This window comes from Cryptotermes secundus, unplaced genomic scaffold (genome assembly GCF_002891405.2).
Source record: "Cryptotermes secundus unplaced genomic scaffold, Csec_1.0 scaffold191, whole genome shotgun sequence".
Lineage (NCBI taxonomy): Eukaryota > Metazoa > Arthropoda > Insecta > Blattodea > Kalotermitidae > Cryptotermes > Cryptotermes secundus.
The window spans coordinates 453,431-477,427 of NW_019718272.1; the positions used below are offsets into that span (position 1 = coordinate 453,431).

General features: G+C 41.5%; 1 protein-coding gene across 2 annotated transcripts in view; it reads right to left on the reverse strand.

Moving 5' to 3' along the window:
- Positions 1-23,997, reverse strand: part of LOC111873679 — a 980,223-nt gene that overhangs the window by 302,675 nt on the left and 653,551 nt on the right. For both annotated transcript variants that reach the window (XM_033755436.1, XM_023868634.2), the window contains one exon: positions 15,654-15,781. The gene's annotated coding sequence lies outside the window, so the exon portion shown is untranslated. The remainder of the gene's footprint in view (positions 1-15,653; positions 15,782-23,997) is intronic.

Sequence of the window (23,997 nt, forward strand, 5' to 3'; positions counted from 1 at the left end):
CTGAATGCAGCCTAATTTTGATCTGATGGTGGTGTTCCAAAAATATTATAACTTTGACACATTTGTTAAGGAGACTGTATAAAAAGAAATGTAGACACGGAATCGCACGTACATTCAGACCATGTGTAAAACCCACAGCTTCATGCCGCATGTAAGCTTGTAACCCCGTAACGTCTACAAAAATTACAGTGAGGCGGACACACTGATCTAAGGAACAGGTAACAACATTTATACGTACTGCACTGATATTCGGTGCTCTTCTTCGTGTGGGAATGTTCATGTGGAAGAAGAAATCAATGGAACCTTACTTTAATGTAAAGGTATGTGTAAAAGTACGGTAAAAATATAAAGGTATTAATGTAAAAGGCCGTGGAGGTCCACAGGATTGTGAGATGTTGAGGCTCCCACATTTTCTAGACAATCGGCTCAAAGATGGCGGTAAGGTTGTCAGCCCTACACGCCGGCCTCAATTTACCCCCCGAGGAAGATTCCTGGTACTCATTTCTGTTAGAGGCTGATCCGACCCCAGGGCCATAGTGCTGCTGGAAGGCTTAGGTCAACTGAAACAAATCCATCTCATCGGGACTCGAATCCACGATCTTCTGGCTTGTAGCAAAGTGCCGCAACCAACTGCCCTACTGCGTATCCTTTTCCTTATGTGTGCGTCTTGTAATTGCAGTAAAAGAATTTAAAAATATTTTAACTCCAATAACGACACTATATCACATAACAATCATACTCGTATATAAATTCCGAATACGTCCATGTAGTCCGCTACTGAACAACAGTTGGCTGTTAAGGATTTCTTAAAATTTGAGTCTCGTGAACAATAAATCTGAATGGCGTTTAAAATTTTGGCGTGGCATAACGTTACATTCTGAAATGCTGAAGCTGAACTCTACATTTACGAGTATTAACATCAACAAAAAGACGCTGGTAATGAATATAGCCCAATCTGTTTATTAATTCTCTCCGATATTTATATCAAAATACTTCGTTAACGCTGGAAGTTGAATTGCCTTTGTGAATAGTGATCAAGTACGTAAGCATACTGAAAGGTAAACTATACAAATTAAAATCCCCGTAGAGTAGAAATATATTTCGTAACAATATGGGTTTCAAAATCGTGCCTCACTAAATACCGACATAATTTGAGCAAATAACTGAATAACATGTTAGAAGTTAGATCCGGTCTCTAACGAGATGGAAGTTTCCGCATATTACAGGTGTAATTATTATGAAAATTTCAATAGCCGAACTTTATAATGGTAAAGACAGTGCTTTATATAAAGAAAATACATACGGTATAAACAGAATAAGCATGCGACCCACTTGTACTTCATTCAAAATCATTTACATTCATATACAAATAAGAGTAAATTATTCATATTGTGACCTGGCGGTTAAAAGCAGGAATAATCTAATAAGAATAAACGTCCGCTGCTGGGCAACAGCTTGTTAAATGCACTTCTACTGTTGTATTGTTTGAACTGTTGGAGGGAAATCCATAGTGACCGACTTCTTAAAAGACGAATACTGGAAGCGAAACACTTAAGAGGCGGTAATCTCTATTCGGTTCTCTTGAAGTTTTATTTTATTTTCGTGTACAGAATGGAAAATAGCATGCTATAATACCAAACATATTCATAAGAGGCAAACCCATCTTCTCTTCAGAAAGGATGTTACATAAGGATTATTACCGCAAGTGTTCAGTTGAAAAATACACGTAATTTTAGCCGTGAGTCTCAAAAGGCTTGGCGCCAAGACAAGCTGATTGCCGGTAAACCGCCAGTCGTGAAGTAACTCAGACTCTGAACATATGCACTTTTGATTTTAAAAAGCTCGAATATACGAGAAATAAGGAAATACATTTCTTGTAAAAGGAGGATAATTCTATCAAATTCGGATGTGGGGTTACGGATATACGTTACTTGCAAAAGTGACCTGCGGACCGTCATAAAAGTAAAACTATCCCTGTAACAGGCCATGGAGGCCCATAGGGTTGTGAGATGTTGAGGTTCCCACATTTTCCAGATAATCGGCTTACAGATGGCGGTAAGGTTGTCAGCCGTACGCGTCGGCTGCCCTTTTACCCCCAAGAATATTCCAACATTATTCCTGGTACTCATTTCTGTTAGAGGCTGAGTCGACCCCAGGGTCTTAGTGCGGCTGGAAGGATTAGGTCAATTGAAAAAATCCAATGACTTCATCGGGACTTGAACCCGCGACCTTCCGGCTTGTAGCATAGTGCCTCAACCAACCACGCTACCGCGTGCCCCCTGCGGACCATCATACAGTCTCTTAAAATAAGCAAACAACCCGATTCCATATTCGGTCCTCAATTGAGAACGACTGGTGCCTGGCCGGCTGTGAGGTGTTGATATGGAGTCTTTCAATAGCATTGACGATCCATTTAAATCATGTTCTATATTCCTAAACACCGCACACAAAATTGGGTGGACTATAAATAGGTGAGTAGTTACTATAGGATTCTGACGATGGTGTATAACACACTGATATATTGGGTTTCTGGACTTTATCCATCGTCCTGGTTTTTAAGATAAGAAATAAAAATACGACGTTTCGGAAACTGGCCTCAATCACTGGATTGAGGCTAGCTCTTTCTAACGGACCCAACAGAATAGGTGTTTCCCTTTTCCTTCACCTGAGGACGGAAACAGATCCAGTTTCCGAAACGTCGTGTTTTTATTTCTTATCTTAGTCAGCCTTCCGATGGATAAAGTCCAGAAACCCAATATATCAGTATAAATAGGTGGCTTGTCCTATAACACATTGTGAGCCCGGAGCTCGGCCCCTGTATGATTTATGTATTGACATATGCCGCTATTACATACAACGTTCACAGTGCTGTGATCTATGAGGAAACAATATAGTATAAGAAATGGTAGTCTGTGTGTGCGCGTGTTATTTCTGAAGGGCGTCCATATTGTATGTAGAATACACTGGGTAGTTTTCGAATACGTGCGGCACATATAAAGGTCAAAAAGGAGTTTCGTAATACAATAAAGTAAAGCCATCCCTGTAACAGGCCGTGGAGGCCTACAGGATTGTGAGATGTTGAGTTTCCCACATTTTCTAGACAATCGACTCACAGATGGCGGTGAGGTTGTCAGCCTTACGCGCCGGCAGTCCTCACCCCCAAGAATATTCCTGGTACTCATTTCTGTTAGAGGATGAGTGGACTCAAGGGCTATAATGCGGCTGGAAGGAATGGGTAAATTGAACAAATCTATCACGTCGGGATTCGATCCCGCGACCTTCCGGCTTGTAACACAGTGTCTCAACTAACTACGCTACCGCATACCACTTCATAATACAATAATGGGAAATAAATATATTCAGTACACCTTACTAAAAAGACCACGATTATAAATTATAATTTTTCAGTGGTTTTGTGTTCATGTTTAAAACATGAAACAGACATTTTTATTCCAAAAGGTTATAGAGGATTTGGCGACAAAATACATTATTTGTAGTCTGGTGTATAATTATTCCTCAACAGCTACAAATGTAAGACAATCATTATTAAATCTTAAATATGAGTTTAATCTTCAGTTCCTCATTTTATTGCCGCAACCATACTGTTAGCGCAGTTTCCATGGACAGAAATTAAAATTTCAAAATTCAGACTTTTTTCTCTTTAGTTCAAATTATAAAGGATAAAAATATCTAATTACACTCCGTCTTACGTAAACCAGCACTAGAACAAAATTTTTTGCATAGAACGGACCTAAATATGTATATGTACTAGGAAATTGAAACAAATAGCCAGAATTATACATACTGATTCCTGGAACTGCATAAAACACTTTCATTTCTCGTTTGTTCGTAAAATAATAAAAGTAAGCAGTAAAGGATTTATTACCAACAAAAGAAACATAAGAGAAATAACTGAATTGGGCAGGTGGTACAATTATTCAAAACTAAGAAATTTACTAATTGGAGATAATTATATGAATTTTGTGTAAAGTATAATATTACACATCTAAGGCACACAGAATTTATTTCTGTGTTAGTGTTGCGAATGTTAATATTCATTTCTGCTGCAATATATTTAGCATACAATGAATTAAAGGAATTGAGAAAATGATTTGTAATTACGACAAATGAAGATTCAGATCACAGAGAAATATAACCTCTGAAAGAATGCATTTTAAATGATTTTCAGTTCCATAAGAGTACAACATTTTCCTGTCTATATGGGTGTAATGCAAGTGCTACAACTGCCGGAAGGCAGTCAGCTTTCGGCTTAACACTAAAACCTTAACTAATAGCTTTATCTTTATCTTGTGTTGCACTGGTATTAAAGGGGAAAACTCCTGCCTTTCTTTGTACACATAATTTGATAACTGATATTGATGTTTCAATGATATTGTGAATCAAGACACGCTCGACAACCCAACATTGCAATCACTTGTTCGAATCTCACTGTCGGTATGGATGTTGTGCTGCTCTAAATCGTAGAGCCATTTCTACTGTCCGAAGCCTGCCCAAGGAGTCCTGTTGCGTTGTGTAAAGATTAATCGTTTCAGTATTCTGTTATGGAATGAGCTAGGGAGACAAATCTGAGAAAGAAGAAGGCGCCCCTGACGGAGGTGTAAGACGACACTAATATAAGAATGTCGAAGAGTAGCAGCAGGAGTTGTGTGTGCACAAGGCGCCGAGTGCGAACCTGGCGGTAGGAGTGCGACCAACTAGTGGCGTTGCTGTATAACCACTTCATTTCCTACTACCGTAGCGGAAATGAGTTTCGAAATAAAGTGCTCTTTAACCGATACAAAATGGAATGCCTGATGCTATTTTGCCCCAAGTGTTATTCTGTGATTGAACCACGCTTAAAAAGGTCAATCAGGATGAATAGCGTTGCTTGAATATTGAGAACTGTCAATGCATGTGACAAGTACCAGATCAATGAATGATCAGTTACGTGCTTTGGAGTTCTAAGCTCACAATACCAGAGGTCCTGAATTCATTGATGGGCATTTTACTGAAGGCATTTCTTATCGGTGCTACAAACAACTCGTCTGTTCCCATAAAAATATATAGACTTTAATCCTGTATATAACATTTGGTTTCCATTCGATGGCCCTCATCGGCAATCTTCTAATCATGCTACAGTGCTCAGTTATGTAATTATTAGCCTAATTAACTTTTGAATGCTTGAACAAAATTTTATGAAACTTGGTATGTACACCATGGCACCTGAGTCCATCTCAACGGGTGTTGGTGTCTCCACCTTATCGTGGTGAGGGGGTTTGAGTATGCCAAGGACCCTGAGAGCCAGCGGTAGCGTAGCTACTGGCAGGGCCTCCCTTGCTGGACAGGTCAAAGGGTAGGCACCAGACGAAGAGAGACACCAAAAACCAAAAAATGATGCCGGAAGCAGCGTCATCAGCAGCGACTTGAAGCACAGAGCAAATGATGCTCGAGATGGTTCAAGTTCGTATAGCAACAGGCGTGAGAAGAGTGGTTTGAACGGCTGTTGTACTGCGATGTGGAAAGCAAATGGAAAAACTACCACATTATCACTTTTCCTGGATAGTCTCTTTCCAAAAACAGAAGATCGCATTAAGTGGAGGAACTGTTTTGGAAGAGACTGTGGACCTGTCGTCTGACAGAGTACTGATGAATGAATGAATAAGTATCCCATATGGTTGCCACGCAACGGCTCCATAAAAAATCATCCTATTGTTGCTAGGCAACGGTTCGGTAAAAACGTTATCGTAGCAACAAATACACACAACAAGGTGCTGAGGAGAATATTTGCACCGAAGAGACATGAAGTGACAGGAGTTTGGAGAAAACTGCATAATGAGGAGCTTCGTAACTTGTACTCTTCTCCAAGTATAATTAGAAGGATCAAGTCAAGGGGGATGAGATGAGCAGGGCAAGTAGCATGAATGGGGAAAGGAGGACTGCATAGAGGATATTGGTGGGAAAGCCGGAAGGAAGGAGACCACTGGGAAGACCAAGACGTAGGTGGGTCGACAATATGAAATGTATTTTAGAGAGAGAGGATGGGATAGTATGAATTGAATTGATCTGGCTCAGGATATGGACCAGTGGAGGGACCTTGTGAACACGGTAATGAACCTTCGGGTTCCATAAAATGCTGGGAAATTCTTGAGTAGCTGCACAACTGGCAGCTTCTCAAGAAGGGCTCAGCTCCATGAATGAGTGAGCGAGCAACAAATACACAAACAATTATAGAAGAAATGTTGAATACGTCGTTTTCTATGCGGTCTGGGTCGTATCATGTAAAGTATTCCATTACTTCTTCCCAGAATTTCTTCTTAAATTATAAGACGTATATTATTAACACACTTGTAAGCTCTAATTCCTGTACACTTTTTTACGAGACCTTATGAAGCAATGTGTACGCTTCAGTCTAAATACGAGTATAAGTAAAACTACACGCGAGAAATTTGAGTCATCAATGCTCAATGTTGAGCTTATCTTCAGCGTAGGCCTACTATGCGGTCCCTTGTCAACACTGGATGGTAACTTCTTAGGCTGCCCACAGAAAGGACAACCTCCAGATATGGAGGGCAGATAAGAAGCAGCAAGGGAATGAGGGATTCACCTAGCTTGGGAGGATAGTTGAGAGGTAACAACCCCTAAACCTAGATGCTAGTAGCATGTTACGAAATGTTATACCCCACAATCCCAGAGTTATCATAAACAGTGTGAAGACCTTCGGGATGATTCTGAAGAAGACATTTGTTATGTGTTCACAGTGTGAAGAGCCGTACAGCATCACACTCTGTAATCGAGAGCATACATCACACTCAATGTATCTATTCCCCACCAGACGGAATCTTACATGACCGTCTTATATATTATTATTATTTTTAGCGGGGTGAGATTGAATCCACTTGGTACTGCGACCACTACTGACTATTGTACCAGCCCCAGATGATAGATGATGGTGAGTGTGGAGCAGTTGGTGGAATGAAGACTGGAAGGAGAAACCAAAGTACTCTAAGAAAACCTACCCCAGTGCCACTTTGTCCACCACAAATCCCACATGAACTAACCGGGGCTCGAACCCGAGCCGCCACGGTGGAAAGCAAGTGACTAACCGCCTGAGCTATGGCACGGTCATGCTCACATTTTACTTATAGACTTAAGTGTTAAGTGTTAAGGTGTTTTATTCTATTTGTTTAGTTATCACGAATTAGAATACCACAATCACGGAATTACGAAGGTTATTGTAGTGGTGGGATTCTTTCGCACGGAATCGCATTAAACAATAATTGATTAAAATGTAGTAGACTGCCATCTCCGAAACTGCATAGATATGTAGTTAAGGGTTCAGACTTTTACACTGAAGCATTTTGTTTAAATTCACTCAGAAATACATTACATAAAACACCGCAAAATTATACCATGGAATTAGGCAAGGTTACTTCGAGTACGTGCGTACATACTTGCGTACTTACGTACATACATACATGCGTGCGTATATACATACCTACATATGTACGTACGTACATATATTACGTTTGCCTATACAGTCTGTAAGTAATTCCTACCCTGAACCTATCAGTGCAGTGCATATCCTAACAACATGCTATCGTAAGATTCCCTTTAATAATATCCTCCTATGTACTCCACTATGTTCAAATTGCGTTGTAAGATCTGAATTTCTCACAGCGGTTGTTACATGGTATAACCCCGTGGAGTCCGCTCGAAGTCGACAGACGTTTTGGAGGAGCATGAAGCCTCCATCTTCAAGGTGGAAGAATAAGCAGTGCAAGAAGCCAGTGTGGAAGCAGGTGACAAACAGGGCTCTTAAAATGGAGGCGACACGTTCTTCCGAAACTACGGTCGCCTTTCGACGGACTACAAGGCGTTATATTCGGAACAGAACACTTCGGATTGGGCTACCCACATCTTGAAACCAAAGTGTTATGCGTATCTCATGTTTCCCCAACCCAACCCCTCATTCTGTTTCCCCAAACTAACAATAAGAAACAAGAAGCCCAAATTACAAAAGTTCTTTGTATGTAATTATCTATATTCTCTTGTTACTTAAACTTTCTTGAGTTCCAGTTCTGTAGTTTTTAGTTTCACGCAGTTGTGTACAAAGGAGCTGTGGATACGGACGGAACATGGAAGCTCTTATGTTCTGGTTGTTGCTGTGGTACAAAACAGGACATGGGGCAAGATAATCTGTGGTACAAAACAGGACACAAGGCAAGATAATCCAGACGTCAGTGACACGTACTTGGTTCAGATCGAATATGCAAATTTTTATTCTAAAATCGACCGGGATGAGAGGGTGCTGGACGTGTTAATTTGCATACCGAACACTGCAAATAAACTATAGTGAGTAGAAACAGTGGCATTCTTTAACTGCCGGCAGAACCAATCATACGAAGCCGCAGTATTCAAATGTTAAAATTTAAAAATGAAAACTGAATCGGGCCTTTCTAATAAGTTTGCAAGCTTTGGTGCTAATCCAAAGACAAACTACTTCATTTTATCTGTTCATTCTTTTTTTGTGCCTATATAAAATACTTGAAAGGAAAAGCGGCTTCGGTCTAGGCTTAGGCTGCTAAGCTTTGAAAAGGCTTCACTCTAGACAAGAAACACAGTAGTCGTAGTAAGAGAGAGTTCAGTATCTCATTAATGAGATTTCTCGCGCCTAATTTTGATACGCCTTCTATTTTCATCTCGGTCTCCCGAAAGGCCGCTTATCATGTCATATCATTAAGAAACTTCTGTTTATTTCACTCATGCTAACTACTCCATCAGATATCACAATTTTCTTAACAGGATTGTGATCACAGACTTTGATGAAATGTATGAAGCATTAATTTGCTATTTACTTAACGGGATTTTGCCTTCAAGTCTCTTCGTTCTGTTTGTTCCCCCTCCCACTAAGTAGTCAAATACGGCAATCGTTAGAAGTTTGTGGGTTTCATGTGTAGGATTTTGCCCAAGAAGAAAGCATCAACAATTTACTAAAAATATATTTAAAACTATGTGCCCACCCTGGCGGCCTAGATTCGATCCAAGGTCAGGTCATGTGGGATTTGTGGTGAACAAGGTGGCACTGGTGTGTGTTTCCTCAGAATACTTCGTTTTCCTTTGCCAGATCTCATTTCACCAAACTGCTCCACATTCATTTATAATCCTATTATCGCCACTGGCAGTGTTATTAAATAAAGTCTCTAAAGATAAACTATAATAAATCACACTAAATTGCTTCTGAAATTCAGGTGAATTGGTAGTAATGCTATGAAAAGTTAAAATAGACCGTCGAATGTAACTACATAAAATTTCGAGTAATAACATGTAACATTACTGTTGTCCAGGATTTGTAGTCTCGTAAGTGTTTACTGACGTTTCAGAGAAATATACTGCTTCCACCTACAGCGTAAAGGAGAGAGACCGGGGTAGTACGTTTACCCGAAAAGGCAGTAAATCTCTATCAGACTGCAGGGGTCACATCCCAGAAGACGGAAATCTTCATATTGACAGCGGTGATAACGTCAAATCTAACAAGGCCCTATGTATTTTTTCCTGAATTCACGTCATCAATGACGCTCCCATACTGTTCATAACTTAACTAATCTAAATTATACTCCAAAACCACACATATACATAATTTCGAATTATTTAAAATTGATTAACTGTAGTCCGCAAGCCAACTATACCGACCAAGCGACCGCCGCTTGTCGGCGAAATTAGTGCCAACTTTTGCGGATAGAGGGTGTCACGTGGTCCTCGCAACGGATCACCACGGCCGTTAATCTCGGTTTTCTATACCGGAGCCGCTATTTCCTTGAAATAGCCCCTCAATTATCCTCATGACGCTGAGTGGACCCCGTTCTACATCCAATATTTCTCAGAATATCTGGTAGCGCCGGGATTCGAACCCGGGACCTCTAGATCTTTAGGCAGGAAATCTGTCCACTAGATACACAACACACAACTCATAGTATACTCGTATGTATAGGCTGGAGAAGGGTCAACTTGGGGTACGTAATAATTATAAAGATCGCAACAAAAATATGTCTAAGAACGCGGGAGCTGCCAATAACACAAATACCAACACACTTTAACTTAAAGAGTTTAAACACTTGCTAGTTTCAAAACAATTACAACAGTTAAGGTAAGTTGCTTTAAAATATAATTTGAAAAAAAAAAATCTTCAACTGCAAACAATATGAAGGTGTTCCTGACCTTGCCTTAAACTCATGATGAAACATGTGGCTTATACCGGTAAAAACCGTAAACAAGTTGCATCTGAAGCCCTGATTATATGGCCGCGCCATAGCTCAAGTGGTTAGTCGCTGGTTTCCCACGCCGACGACCCGGGTTCCATCCTGTGTCTGGTCAAGTGGGATTTGTGATGGGCAAAGTGGCACTGGGGCGGGTTTTCTCCGAGTACTTCGGTTAACCTTGCCAATCATCATAATAACCCGGAGCAGGCTACAATAGGCCAATCAGTGGCCGCCGTGCCGAGTGGACCCATTTGGACTATATCCTACCCTAAGCGAATTAAAAAACAAACTGACAGTAACTAATAGAACGGATATTAAAAGCGGTCAAATGGAGACCAACAGTTTGCAGTGCTTCACCATTTAACTTCTCCCTTGAAAAGCCTCTCCTAACTAATGATATCATAGGGCCTAATACTGACAACAAACATTAAAAACTAGAGTAATTGTTGTCGAAATTTTGTTGGAATTCGGAAAAATAACAGCAAGTTCGATACTGTTCATGTGCTAATATAACAGCTCTTACTCAAAGAAGTGAGCATCCACTGATGCGAAACTCAGACCTGTAAAACTCCCTTTTTAAGGCGGTACGAAAAACTATTAAGTAATTCCGTTAAGAAGAATAGGAAAACATGACATGAATAATAAAGAATTTCAATAATCTTTGAATTCTTTTATGACTTTCGCTCTAGAGGAAATGAAAACATGTACAAGGCATCCTATAGGTGTTAAAGTAACACAAATATCCCGATATATTACCTGGTATAACCCCTATTTTTTTCCTTGGCACTACAGCCCCAGTGGGCCTAGGCCTACCGCCATGAACTTCTCCGTTCACTTTCGGTTTTTCTAGATCTTACACATACGGTAGGACTCCTTGGGTGAGTGATCAACTCGTCGCAAGGCCTCTACCTGTACACAAGCACAGAAAAACGCACATACACAAACTAAATATCCATTCTCTGAGTGGGATTAGAACCCACGATCCCGGCTTCCGAGGGAGCGAAGACAGTACATACCTTAGACAGCACGGCTACCCTGACCGGCGGTATAACCCCTATGCTCTGCAGTATTCAGTTGAACTATTAAGACATACATGACGTAATCTACATGTCGGCACCACATGAAGAATAGTGTTTCTAACAATACAAATTATGCTGATCAGCTCGTCGCCAGGCCTCTACCTGTACACAAACACAGAAAGAAATAAACGCAGACACTAAACATGCATGCTCTGTGTGGGATTCGAACCCACGCTTCTTGCTTCCGAGCGACAGAAGACAGTGCATGCCTTAGACCGCTCGGATACCGTGACCGGTTGGAATTTATACTCTTCTCTCAAAATAAGCAACAATATTTAAGACAATATAAAAATAGGAACCATTACGTTCACGTCCTTATAGGTTCCGGAAAGTGGGCAGGACGATAAAAGCTTCCAAACTGTGTAATTACTGGAAGTCCTTTCCTAAATAGAATTATTTTACAGTGGATCACGTTCACCCTAAAGTAGCTAATTCTATAAGCATTAACAGGCGAATTTAATTGGTTCCTCTCTAAACAGAAAGCAGTACTCGCTCACTTCACGTCTTCAATTGCCAGACGTACGTACAAACACCAGAGCATTTCACAGTATAACCAGCTAATTTCGCTTAGGAATAACGTTATTGTCCTAATTAGTAGTCTCCAAGTTAAACATTCTGCTATGCTTGTTGACGGGAAATTAATGTATGGATGGCTTCATTATGTCGGTGTTTCGGCTAGGGCTTATCAAATAACAGTGAACTGTAGCACTCCAATCAGCGGACAAACCTGTGATTCTTGAACTTGGTAGCTTATGATCTCTGTGGACCACAATAGGCAAAGTAGTGGCTTTAATAGGTTTCCAGAATATGTTTACAACTTGGAGCTGCTATTACAAAATCGGATTATTGTTTGTTTAATACAGGAAAAAATACGAATATACATCAAAGAACTTGCTTGCTCCCCCTTAGTTAAAGAGTACTGAATACAAAGCGCGGAGGCAGATGTTAGGACCTAAGAAAAAGAGACTAATATATTAAATAAGAAGGCACTCACTTATGGAGCTGAGCCTTCTTGAGAAGCCGCCAATTGTGCAGCTACTCAAGAACTTCCCAGCATTTTATGCAACCCGAAGCTTCATTACCGTGTTCGTAAGGTCCCTCCACTTGTCCCTATCCTGAGCCAAATCAATCCAATCCATGCCACCCTATTCTATCTCTCTGAGATCCATTTTAGTATTGTTCACCCACCTACCTAAAACTTAATCCACACCACTGGGAACTGGGAAGTTTACTTAAAGGCAAGGTAAAGTTGTCCTGTGCTTAACTAATTAAGCCCTACGCCATAAAGGCGTATGAGGAGTGGATGTATAAATCCACATTTTCTTGACCTCGGCACTAGCTGGTGGTGACTGTTCAGCTTCATGCCACGGCCGCTTTAGCCCCGAGGAGAGTGTCCACGGTACCCATTGGAGAGGATATTGGGTGGACCCCAGAGATAGTTTGGCCCTACCGGGACTCGAACTCCGACTCCTTGGTCTTCCAGCCCGTAGCTACTCCTTATACTGATTACACTATGCTCCTAAGCTTTCTCTACTAGTCTCCAAAAAGATTAATTTCTTTCCGCCAACCTGAAGAAGCACGCAGTTATGATCTACATACGTTTTGTCAGGCATTGAATAAAGTCAACTGAAAATACTACCATAACCATTGTACAGCTGTATTATAAATTTATAGGAGCAACTTTGCGTAGAATGTAGCAGCAACAAACACACAAAAATATCGACCTCAGGATAAACCTTTGCTCATACTCGCCTCTAATAGACAGCTACGATATATATAACATGCATCACAGACACACTGTAGCCTCGACGTAAGTTTGTGCAAGGGACCGATAGGGTGAGACCGCATTATAAAGAGATGTTGTGAAAAGCCGACAAGCCACACACAAAATTCGTAAAATGTTAACGTTACTACATGTACAAACTTGGGACTGATGCCGACATGCAAGAGCAAACTGGAGTCCAGGGAATATGCCACTTGACAGGCTCAGTTGTAGATGACAAGCCGATTTATTTTACTTCATTATTTTACAATGCTGTATCTGCCACTGACCGCCTCTGTGGTCTGGTGGTCAGAGTTCCTGGCTGCAGATCCACAGGTCCGGGTTCGATTTCCGGCGCTCCCAGATTCTCTGAGAAATGGTGGGTCTGGAACGGGGGCCACCCAGCCTCGTGAGGATAACTGAGGAGCTATTTCCAGAAAATAGAGGATCCAGTCTAGAAAACCGAGAATAACGGCTGTGGGTATTCGTTGCGCGGACCACGAGACACCCTCTATCCGCTAAAGTTGGCACTAACTTCGCCGACAAGTGGCGGTCGCTCGGTCGGTATAGTTCCCTTGCTAACTAAAACCACGGAGTTTGTATCTGCCACAAAGTGAATGAGATGTGGCGCGACGAATATAAATAATAAGTGAAAGTGGAGGAATGAATTACTGACTCTGGAGAGAAAAATAGACTGTTTGATTGTTTACCAGCAATTTTGTTTAGAGCTACCTCAGGTTTATGGACCATCCATATTCATAACACCCATACTTGAAACTGCTATTATTTACTTGCTTATCGCGCCAAACACTCTTTAACGCTTGGTAAGATATGCAGCCTCATATAATTCTATGACAGGCGAACGCAATACGGATACTGATCTCAGATATGGGTGTACTATGAAGGAGAAAGGCTGTGCGAAAAAAACACGTCACTCTTTACAACGCCTACAGACTGTTCGACAATGAGCTTGACTATTGACCTTCAAACACTGAATACAATTTTCTTTTATTGTTAGTGGGATGGGAACAAGTCCCTTGTACTGCGGCCACTTCTGGTCTATTGTACCAGCCCCTGATGATAGGTGAGGGTGATTGTGGAGCAATCGGTGGAATGAAGATTGGCAGGGGAAACCGAAGTACTCGAAGAAAACCTGCCACAGCACTACTTTTTCCACCACATATCCCAATTGACCAGACCCGGTATCGAACCCGGGCCGCCGCGGTGTGAAGCCAGCGACTAACTGCTTGAGCTATGGCGCGGTCTTGAATTCTATCTTAAAATAAAGGCGGAATTCGGGTTGGGCAAGCAAGACAGCTGCCCCAGTGGCTGATGACAGGGAATAGGACAAACTGCTAACGTTGGTGACTCCCAGGAGCAAACCAAGTATGTGTCATACATTAACTAGCATGAAGAAATGACAGCAAACAGCGCTGAAAGGGCAAGTGAGCCGCGTACGAAGTAAATGTCACAACATGAGAATGAGAAATACATATATTTTACTGTTTCACATAACGCGACAATTTGTCTACAGAGAGAAATTGGCCTCGGCTTAAAGCGATGGCCTCTCGGCTGCAGGTCCTGAAATCCAGGGCGGCTGGATTCAGTTCGGTCGTTTCCTCAAGTCTAACAAACTAAACCCCTTATGCACGTGGAAGATGCCAGGCTCCCACGTTAAGCTGTACTTTCCCCCATCAATCATCGCCTGCACTATCACCCTATAATCGGGTGAGAAATGGATAATACCGAGCAATGAGTATCCCCATTGGGATCTACACCTCAGCCTGGCAGGCCGGGCACAGGCCAGTGCGGTCAAAGGCCAAAACTGAAGAGATTCGCCATAAATCTCCTGTTCTACTAGTACGTTTATAACAAATAGTTCAAGAAATAATCTGACACCACATTTGAGAGAGAGAGAGACAGTGTGTAACTATTGTTAAGTAAAATGTAAATAGTTCTGGCATTGATATATTAAGCTTGGGATTACTGATGCTGGGCTTCGTCCATCGTCTGGCATTGCGAAAGAACAGAGCATCAGTGTCCCAGTGAATGAGGTTAGCTACTTCTAATGGACCCAACTGAGTGCCTCCCGATACTTTAATATGAGAATGGAGACATATCCAGCTTCTGCAACACTGTGTTCTTTCGGCATAGAGGAAGATTGTAAAACTCCTGAAACTTAGTAATTCCAAATCATCATCATCACTGGTAAATCATCCCTTTTTGAGCCATAGCTTTCCTTAGAAGATTCTGCCATATTTTTCCGTTTCCGGCTAATTGTTCTCTGAGTCACATCATCCGGATTTCTCTTCTTAGGATTTCGCAACAATAATTCTTTACGGTGCAAGGTCGTCTGCCTTAGTTCAACATCCAGCATGGAGGACCAGGTCCCTATATTTATTCCCTTTCAGTGAGAGGATTGTCCGGTTATAACCCCAGGCACCAGGGTCCCCTTTCGTTGTCTTCTACGACTCGCAGTGCTATGGTGGAGGTATTCTAACCCACCTCCACACAGAAAAGTAATGGAAAGAACAGGCAATTATTGTTTGCACTTACGGGTATTGTCTACACTGAAGATGTAGAGAGTAGCTGTTCTAGTTGTAGCCATCCGCTGTCATTTTGTCCACCCTTACTTCGACCCAGCGCGCGATACGGACTGGCGATTCTCTTCAATCTGATGGCTTCTGAAAAAAAAAAAAAAAACAGGAAGTGCGCATTATTACGTATCAACTTCACACTTTAACAAGCGTGGAACAGTATCATCTGTACCTGATTACACACACCTTCCACATGCGTTCTTTGAACCTTTGTATTGTGAATACTCCTAGCTATTACAACTAGATTTCATGTGCATGTTAACAATATTAGGTATCAATTATTTACTCTCTTCTTGAGAGGAACTTTATGCATATACGTCGCACATAACATCACAGAGTCGCACCGTCCACATGGTGTTAAAAGCACAATTTGTAAGCATGTGTGTGATCTAGCTCCATATCGAATTTCAATGATTAACTATAATAGTTCATTGTATTCTATTTAAGAATCCTGTTGCATCAATATATCGTTAAATTAAAATGGATCAACCCTAATTAATTTGGTTAAAACCTATTTTAATTTTTAATTTAATTTTGATATGAAATTGTGACATACCGTGTAGTGCAGCAGTTTAGCACAGTGGTAGACACCTGAAGGCCGTGTACGGCTGAAACATGTTGTGAACGAAGTAAAGTGACTATACCGAGTTGCACTGATGATGGATATATATCATGTAAAATAAACTAATTGTTCATTAGTTAAAGCAACTCAACAGATAGCTGCATATTGACTTCATTTAGGCGTTACTTAACAGAGGTTGCATAGTTTTGAAAGGTCTGTGATAATTCATAGACCGCCTCTGTGGTCTAGTGGTCAGAGTTCCTAGATACAGATCCAGAGGTACGGGTTCGATTCCCGGCGCTGCCAGATTTTTTTAGAAGTAGTGGGTCTGGAACAGGGCCAACTCAGCCTCGTCAGGATAACTGAGGGCTACTTCAAGGAAATATCGGCTCCGGTCTAGGAAACCGAAATTAACTGCCGTAGGGATTCGTTGAGGTGACCCTCTATCCTCTAAAGTTGACACTAACTTCTAGGACAAGCGGCGGTCGCTCGGTCGGTACAGTTCACTTGCGGACTAAAAACCACGGAGTTTTTTTTTTTGCGATGTCATGATTTTGTGGCGCTGGTGGTGCTCCCAGCTCATAAATTCGTGCGTCCGCAATATTGGTATTAGTGACTGCAGGACGTTAAGAACTACGAGTTTTGGCAGCCCCCACTAGCACAGTATGCACACTATTCATCCCAGCGGTTTTCCAGTTGAAACATGCAAACACATAATTATGAAGAGTCCTATTTGCGTTAACTTCGACGCACGTAGTCTAAAGAAAACAAAGAAATGATTACGAGAATGTAACTATTATTGATTCTCGCCACAGCTCATGTGAATTTGTGGTCAAGGTTTTAAATTATAAAATATATGTAATAAGCTAATAAAAAGGCTCTTCTGTTTTCCTACTAATTGAATTACATGAGGAAACATAAGTAGAAAATAAGTGTTTCTTCTAGTGTCATCTCTCCTTCATAAAAATGAGGACAACTACAACCATAAATCTATCTTCTTATGTTTTATGTGCCGTTTATTTTCTGAAATGACATTTAAATTATTAGCAACTACAATAAAGTCTATGAAGAAGTAATAAAAAGCAAAACTATAAAATCGTATGAATGATGTGTAATAACAACAAATTTCTAGTCCCTCAAAATATATGCAGACCGCGAACATGCAAAACAACTTTCCACTCTGTTCCCGAACAGAGGGCAACGAGCAATTGTCCGCTTGTTGTGAATACAGGATGATTCACCCAGGAGGCCTAAAATTAATAATTATAAAGCAAGAAAACATTTACAGATTAAGACTAAGCTTGGAAACACTGTGTATTTCACGAAAATTAAACCCGATACTTGCCTGCCTGCAATTGGTGGAATCCAATTTGATATGCAAAACATTCGTGAATATAGAGCACCGTGTCGGCCTGCGTCTCTATGCGGGAGGAATCCAACTTCAGCATCTTCTACATCTATCGAGGTACGTATACACCAAGTTTCGTTTTCATCGGTAAATTACAGCTTGATTTCTAACAACTCTTTCGAGAAGTCATTCGAATGAATGACCCTGTAACTACATAGCAACATGGTAACAATAGTGCTCATTGAGCAACTACATGTCTTTGGGGGCTGAAACATGCAGCAAGCTTCGTGTTAGTTTCTTGCTTGGCTTACTATTCGACCGCGGACAAGGAGGTTGCATCCTCCGCAAAAACGTCTGTTGATTTCTATTTCCACGAAATGTCACTTGAATTTCATGAGATTACAATGTGTTATATCCGAGAAGACAGAACTCTTCACAGTCACTGCTGGGAGAAACTGAAATACTACTTCATTTTATGCAGCACCCCGTATAAACTCTGAGAATGAGAATAATTCATGCAAGGTTTGATTTATCACTACAAGGGTTATAAGGTCTACTGGGTTATGACACCGTAGATTTTTATGGAAGATTCGGATTAACATGCTGCCTCCATCTTCAGGGTAGGAACACGTAGGTTCAGGAATAGACTTGGTAGATAAGGCAGGTTACAATGGAGGTGATCATATTCTTCAAAGATAGGAGATCCACCATCGTTTTTAGGAGGAAAGTAAAATTATGAGAACAATGGATGAAAACGGCCGTTTTTTCCGCCACCGTACCTCTTTCTCACAGGAGGAAAGTTTGAACTGAGAACAGTAAAAATGCCGACCCTGATGAGGGCCCCTTCAAATGACGATGGAAAGTGAGGAAAAAGCCATGTTTTGTATCGTCGAGAAAAGGGGCCTCCACCACATCCAGACAGATGGAGGCGATGAGTTCTTCAGAAAATTCTGTAACCATCCGCAGGTGACAAACATTAGGACCATAACCTCGTATGCACATCAGTGAAAAAGGCAGATCTCACACGGGTCCCTTACATGAAAATGTTTAAGATATTTCAGTTGTTCTACCAGTTCGAGACAAAGATGGCCAAACATCAGACTGGGACTGATATCTAACCTGATGCACTGTAAATTATACTAACCTTGTTTCTTTCAAGGCGATCTGTACGAGGGAGGAACTGTGCCATGAATACATGTTTGAACATTGTACCTGTTTTGCATTGACTTGGTAGGCAGAGTTGGGGGGGGGGATGGCGATTACGAATGCATGTATGACGGACAGCCACCATCGGTCACATGATGCAGGTGGTAGCGGACACAGTTGTTGACATCAAGCAAGACGCAACTTTTCGACAGCTGTCACGTTTGCCATTAGTATTCGAAAATATTTATCAAGGACTGAATCACACACCTGCGAAGCAAGTTGCGCACCAACCATAGCGTCACGACCAAACAGAGTCTAATTGGTGGTGACGCCACGGTTCGTGCGTAACATTACTAGGCTTAAGAGTTCAATCTTCTGCGATATAACGTCTTACAGCCCGTCGGACATCAACCGAAGTTTCGGAGGAACATGTAGGCTGATTTCCAACGGATTACACGGTGTTATATCATCGTAACCATAGCTGTGAGAATCTCAGATTCTATAACTAGGCTCAAGTCTAGTTACTAGAGTAAAAGTAAAGTAAAGGTATCCCTGTAACAGGCCGTGGAGGCCCACAGGGTTGTGAAATGTTGAGTTTCCCACATTTTCTAGGCAATAGGCTCATAGATGACGGTAAGGCCAGTCTTACGCGCCGGCCGCCCTTTACTCTCCAAGAAGATTCCTGGTACTCATTTCCGTTAGCCCAGGGCAATAGTGCAGCTGGAAGGATTAGATCAATTGAAAAATCAAGTGATCTCATGGGGAATCGAATCCGCTACCTTCCGCCTTGTAGCATAGTGTCTGAACCAACCACGCCACCGTGTGCCCATTAGTTACCAGAGAGAGACACCAAATGTTGTGCATCGGGCAGTAGTTGTGTCTGGACCGTTACGTTGAACTATGAAGAAAAGGCAGCCTTACCCACACACCTAACACCACAAAGGGAAAACGTAGGCGGAGCGTGGATTTAAACTTCCACAATCCATTACACCGATGTTTTGAGCCACTTGTTCCGACAACGACCATATTACATTAGCACACAATTGTGAAAATGAACAGTTCTGTCCTCTGGATACATGTAATTCTGTGTAGGTCGCTGAAAATCGGCCTACGTTTCGGAGGAAGAGGTCGCCACCGTCTTCAGAGTCGTAAAATAAGACAAACAAGGAAACATCAGGAAGCAGTTAGCAAACAGAGACCTGCTTCTGTCGCTCTATTACAAATTTAGTTAGAAATATTATTCTAGGGAATCAAACAGTACCTTTTTCTTGGTTCGAACAAAGCGTCTTGAGAAATCACTCACTTCTAATAACGTAATAACATCGAGAATCTTCGAACACAGGATTTTATGTTGTTACTTTCAAACATAGTATACAGCACCTATCCTTCTGTTTCGCGTTGCTTCTATCCAACTATCCTTGTTTCTCTTTACCTGCATGTTACGCCCGACTAATGTATGAGAAGTTTTATATTTATATCTATGATTCTACAGCCCTCTGTTTGGCCGCTTTTTCAGTTTCTTAATCCTATACACAGACGGTAGGACTTCTTGGACGGGGGTTCTGCCCGTCGCAAGGCCGCTACCTACACACGGAACAAGACAAACAGAATAAACGCACAAAGACATCCATGCATCGAGTGGGATTCAAACCCACGATCCCAGATTTCGAGCGAGCGAAGACAGTTCATGCCTTAGATAGCGCGGCCGTTGTGATCGGCTACGAAGTTTTCTTCTAATACAAAATACTTGATGAATAAAACGAATAAGAAACTGACACCCCTAATTTGGGCCTCGCTTTAGTGCGTATTGTTTGCCTGTAAGCAGTGTGAAGATACTTCGCACGCGGGGTATTCAGTAGCCAGACGAACGGTCATTCTCGAGGTCAAGGGAACATCGCTCCTATCGCTTATAATCTTAATATTATTTGACGGTTAAAAGATAAACATTATAACGCAAAAACATACAGAGCAGTAACCTTTATACTGCAGCGTCAGCAGCTGTTGCTATGCTTGGTCGTCTGGTATTTGCCGGTAAACACGTCAACAATACCCGGGCTATCGCTAGGCAACTGTTCGGTAAACGAGTATCCGCAGCAACGGATACGCATGAAACGGACAGGTATTGCTCGATTATAACAATGGAAACGATGTTTTCTACGTGGTTCGTGCCGAAATTGTAAAGCAGGGCTGATCTACTTCCGGGGATTGAGGGAACTGACAAGAGTTCTGCACGGCCGGCTGTGACAACAGTACCTGAGCATTGAAAGTTGAAGAACCTCCATTGTTAGAAACCGTTGCCAGGGAAAGGCTGGTTAAGACACCGCAGGTTGGGGAAAACCTCGTGTTTGCAGCAGTGATTGATAGAATGTGGAGATCAGCATTGAAACTGTCAGTACTTGCAGTTCCGAGGTGCGTCAATAAATCCAATATCCAATCCATACTCCGTCTATGGTCATACCACTAAAACGTGACAAAATTGCGATTACGGCCTTCTGATAATTGACGATATGTAGCCAGATTGATAGCTACCAACGCTCAGTAGAAAAGTGATGCTTCCTTCCTCAGGGTAGATAACGACGTCACATCCCAGAAGACCGTAATCTTACTACTCACCGTCATGAGAACATCAAATCATATAATGTTTCTGACAGTGAATTTTATAGATCACTGCTATCAACTTCACATAAAATGTTATCCAATATTCTTCTCTCAAGGTTAAGTCCATATATAGATGAAATTGTTGGGGATCATCAGTATGGGTTTCGACGTAACAGACCACCACAGATCAGATCTTTTGCATTCGTCAGATATTGGAGAAAAAATGGGAGTACGATGAGACAGTACATCAGCTATTTGTAGACTTCAAGAAAGCCTATGATTCAGTTAGGAGGAAAGTATTGTACAATATTCTGATAGAGCTTGGGATACCCCTGGAACTGGTTGGGTTGATTAAAATGTGTTTAAACTAAACGTATAATAAATTCCGTATAGGTAAACATTTCTCTGATAAATTTCCTATCCAGAATGGTCTAAAACAAGGAGATGCTTTATCGCCACTCCTTTTCAACTTTGCTTTAGAATATGCCATTACGAAGGTCCAGGGAAAACAGGTAGGAGTGAAATTAAACGGGACACATCAGCTGTTGACCTATGCCGACGATGTGAATCTACAGAGTGATAATGTAGATACCATAAAGAAAAACACACAAATTTTAATTGACGCAAGTAAAGAGGTAGAAGTAAACACAGAGAAAAGCGGCCTCCGTAGTCTAGAGGTAACGTTCCCACCTCATGACTCGTAGTACGCGGGTTCAAATACCCGGCGGAGGTCGTCGAATTTTTAAGGGCGGAAAAATTCAGGGAACAAGTCCTCCGGGGGAGACTTTAAGCCATGGGTCCCGTGTCGTAGCTTTACGGCACGAAAAAGAACCTCATATCTCCAAAGGAGGTCACTGAGCCAAATTAACGGACGTTTCTCGCCCAACAGCAGTCTCTAATACCTCTGGTAGATGGGGGAAGCATTATAGATACCTCTCAGCTAGTAGAGCCGGTCTCGCTGGCTGGGCGGGACTGATGGTAAGCACCAGTACCGGTAGGATATATAGACTGGTAGAAATCATAGAGGGAAGCACAATGGACCAATACAGGTCTAAGTGCATGGGGAAACNAAATTAAGAGGAGACTGACCTCGGGTAACGCTTGCTACAATTCAGTCCAGAACATTTTGTCTTCTCGTCTGCTGTCCAAAAACATAAAAATTAGAATATACAAAACTATAATTTTGCCTTGTTCTGTATGGGTGTGAAATTTGGTCTCTGATATTAAGGGAGGAACACAGACTGAGGGATGAAGTGACAGGAGGTTGGAGAAAACTGCATAATGAGGAGCTTCNCTACAAGAATATCAAATTTGACGTGTGCAACATAATCTACATACCAGACACATATCAACGATGTAGATGTTGATAATACGAAGAATGTGACATTGTGTTTTTAAATGTTAAATTTTAGACTGGGTTCAGTGTGGCAGCAACGTTAAGAGTATACACCTGATGATGGCCGATAGAGGCCGAAACATGTAGTGTAGAAGGAACAAGATTAGAGACATATAATATATATTGTTTGCACTTGGGACGGACTTTGTATCATTTGTCGTGTACAGTGCAACAGGATGCTTAAATATAACAGGGTGACCATATTAAAATGGATCTTAGAGAGAACGGATGGGATGGTATTGATTGGATTGATCTGGCTCAGTATAGGGACCAGTGGAGGACTCTTGGGAACACGGTAATGAACCTTCGGGTTCCATAAAATGCTGGGAAATTCTTGAATAGCTGCAGAATTGGCGGCTCCTCCAGAAGGGCTAAGCTCCATGAGTAAGTAAGTAAATGAAGAGCAATGCTAACGTTGTACAGGGTGCAACTCTGTCAATACGAGATGGAACGTACCATCTTAAAGGGTGTGCACCAGCCGTTTCAATATACTCGTAATACGGTTGCCTCCGAGTGAAATGTATCCTACACTTACTTCTTGTGCAAGGTTAATACTGTCTTTTATTGTCATTTACGAAAACTTGTCTTAGTTTGGTAACCCACTGTAGCCAAACTACGAGTACTTCACTGTATCATTAAAATTATTTCACTTTTCTTGAACTCGTATTGCTCTATCCTGTTTTCACTGCGTAAGAACTCTTTACCGCCGGTCACTGTAGCCTCGCGGTTTGAAACATGAACTGTCTTCGCTGGCTCGAACGCTGGGATAGTGGATTCGAATCCCACACAAGACGTGGATGTTTGGGTGTGTATGCTTTTATTCAGTGCTTGTGTTGTCCTGTGTTATGTAGAGACCTTGTGACAGGCTGATCACTCGTTCAAGGAGTCCTACCGACTGTGAAAAATGATTACGCAACTGAATAAGAGGCCAGGGCCCTGACTGGGCTGGAATAGCCACTGAAAAAAAAAGACCTCTTCACCAGCGGTTTGAAATATACATTTTCTCAGATTCAAACAGTTCTAAATAATATTTGTTGAGGTTGTTTCATAATATGCATACCCTAATGAGATTCAGTCACTTATGGACAGGAATGCATAAAAGATAAAATTAAATTGCATCCAGTAAAATCTGCAGGAACAGACCTATAATTAATAGACTGTGAAGCTGCAAAATAGACTGAAATCCATTTGAAATAAGATCACAATATTTTGGCCCATACGCCGTGTAGTCAGGTAGATCTTTATTAAAATGT